Below are 2,909 nucleotides of genomic sequence, written 5' to 3'. Positions count from 1 at the left end.
TACTGTACTATTTCTACATGTTTGAAATAAAGTTTTTCATTCATTCATTCATTCTATATGTGTTTGCCTTGAGATCAACAACTAACATGTAACATGGGTAACACAAACTTATTAAAACAAATGAAACAAAAGTAAAGAAAACCCAACACAGGGCAAGGCAGGCAAAACAGAACTGAAACAACACGCATGACATATGCCGACATAAGACGAATCATACATATTTTGGTCCATTTTCCCAGAAAAGAACGTTTAAATATGCATATCTGCTAAATGGTTTATTTGAATATTTTGGAAATAGTGGAGTTCTTGTGTTTTAGAATATTTCTCTCTTACGTGTCCTTGCTTTCGTTGCACTTGTTTGTAGCAGTCCTACTACACAACAATCACACATTAAACACAAGTCTCCTCATATCAAGCTCAAAGTACTTTGCATAGGGCCGAGTCTACACTTAAGAGCTCTGTAAGAATACCACCTCCACCCTTGGAGAGGAAGACTTGTCCTGAAACCTTATCTCCACCCTGCCGCTGATAACCGTGCAGCCCCCTCCCAGCCACATGCTCCTGAACGCTCCTTAATGACTCACCCTGTGGCCCGGCAGAGGTGGAGAGCCCTGTGTGCGCTATGGCATCACTGAGGCTGAATAATTTATCGTGGGAGCTAAGTGTTTCCATTCGCAGCCAGGGCCACTAAAAACAAGCAGGATCAGGGTTTCTGGGGGGCCCTCTCATAAAATCAAATATGGAGGTATAGGTCTATGAAATTTTTTCACTTTTTACCACCCAGCAGGCGAAAATCAATCAGTTTCAAGTTTGATTTTGTTTTTTCTTTTACAAAAGTAATAGCACACATCTGCAGTATTTGAGGTGTCGTTCGTGTCCATAACAGAAATGGGAGGAGTTACAAATCTACACTGAAAAAAAGTGTCTTGAATTACATTATATAATCATGTACATTGATTCCACATGAATCAAGTAAAACAAACATAATTTGTTCATGTGTCTCCCACATCATTGAATTAAGTTATTTTGAAGTAAGCAAATGAAGTAGTCTGAAATAGATTTGATATGGATCCCAGATGAGATTTTATTAATTTAATTTTATATACACTTATATACATCATATCACTGAATTGTAAGATAGTACTAATTAGTTAACAAACTGTTAGTTGGCAATAGGACATTTTAGTATGATGCTAAATGCTAAGTCTGTTCCTTAAGCAAAGCAGCATTGGCACTCTTTTTTATTGCCTTTTTATTGCCTAGAAGTATATCGGAAAAACCAAACGAAACACATCTACAGAGTGCATGCATAAACTATGTAGTCTAATAGGTTAGACTATAGTGCACATGCGCATTTAGAGTGCATTCTTTCATTGCGTGATGTGCCCTGCGTTCCATTTGGAAGGACTCATCCCTATGCCCTAATCCCTTCAAAGGGTCTATTAAAAAAAAAAGATATGGGGGCAGAAAATTTATATTTTTATATTATTTCATATAGCTACTCAATACCACATGATGTCATTTTTGTTCTCCAAAAATCAGCATGATTACAAATGTGATATTGATTTTATAACAGTTCAATAAACAAGAAGTTAATATTAAGAGACTTACGTTTTAGACACCATATTGCCATATACACCATATAGCTCCAAACAAAGCCACAGCACTGTTTTGCGTATCTGAGCAACATGGCGGTGTTTCGTTCCCCGTTTGAATTAATAATTTCAATCGCAATGACTCACATATTTACAGTGGTTTGCTGCAACCTACTGGCAGTTTTAAGTTCACATTTAGTGTATCTTTTCATTTCATTCATAAATCATTTCAAATTTTTATGTTTAAAATATCAAAACATTATTTATGCATTTGTAACTGCAGGCTAATTTCATGCAGGTGCATGTCCCTCTGAGCTGCGTTAAACAGTGTAAATACATCTAATTGTCACTTCAGTGTTTCCTCTGCATTGCAAAGGTGAATTTTGTTGATACTGATTTTATTTGTTTGGTAAGAGGCCCAAATGTCTTATTATTGTAACTGACTTTATTGATTTGACGCAAAAGATATTGCACACTTTTAGAAAAAAAAAAAAGACTTTATAAAGGTAAAAATGCCCATAAAGGATAAAAATCTATTTAAACTTATTGGAAACGTTTTATTTCTGTCAGTGCTGTGAACTAATCATCACACAGAATTTGAAAAATATCAAAACTTTAGGAGTCAGCTGTCCACAGCAGTCCTTAAGGTATCAGTGCAACAATCGTCTGATTATCATTATCAATAAATTCCAAGAAAATATTGAGTTATCATTTTTGTCAATATCGCACACCCCTACGTATGGCTTTGATGGCAGTTTTAAATTCCCAAAAAATTGTAAAATAGTAATTTTATATCAAATAAAAAATAGTATTTTTTTGTTTACAGTAAACCTAAACTTCTATAACTTTTTTTAAACTTAGATTTTTTTAAATGCTTTTCTGCAATTCAGCAATAATCTGCTGATTGTTTTCTTAAAAAGAGACCACTTAATTCTGTATTTCAAAATAATTTGTGCTGACAGTTGAAAGGTTAAGTACCTGCCCTTACCCTAAGCAAACGCTCCATTCTTCACCACAATGTTGAAGAAAATCCCAACGTGTCCTATTTTTCTCATCTTGCTCATGCTCTACACACAAAACAATTCATGCTTTATTTCAAAATGTTTTACTCTTTGCATTAAGACCCGTGAAAAGCATGCTGGAAACTACACCCTCCCGGGTCTGTAGGTACTCGACTGGCCAGCGATGCTTATACGTCCTGTGGAGAAGCTGCCTCTGCCGTACACGCTACAGCGTGATTGCAAGTGCACCAGGTCAAGGCACTGAGGGACTTGCACGAGGGTGGTCACGACCCGGAAGTTCGCAGAGAACTCC

This window comes from Sinocyclocheilus anshuiensis, unplaced genomic scaffold (genome assembly GCF_001515605.1).
Source record: "Sinocyclocheilus anshuiensis isolate Anshui unplaced genomic scaffold, SAMN03320099.WGS_v1.1 scaffold524, whole genome shotgun sequence".
In the NCBI taxonomy this organism is placed as follows: Eukaryota; Metazoa; Chordata; class Actinopteri; order Cypriniformes; family Cyprinidae; genus Sinocyclocheilus; species Sinocyclocheilus anshuiensis.
This window is presented reverse-complemented; position numbering follows the sequence as displayed.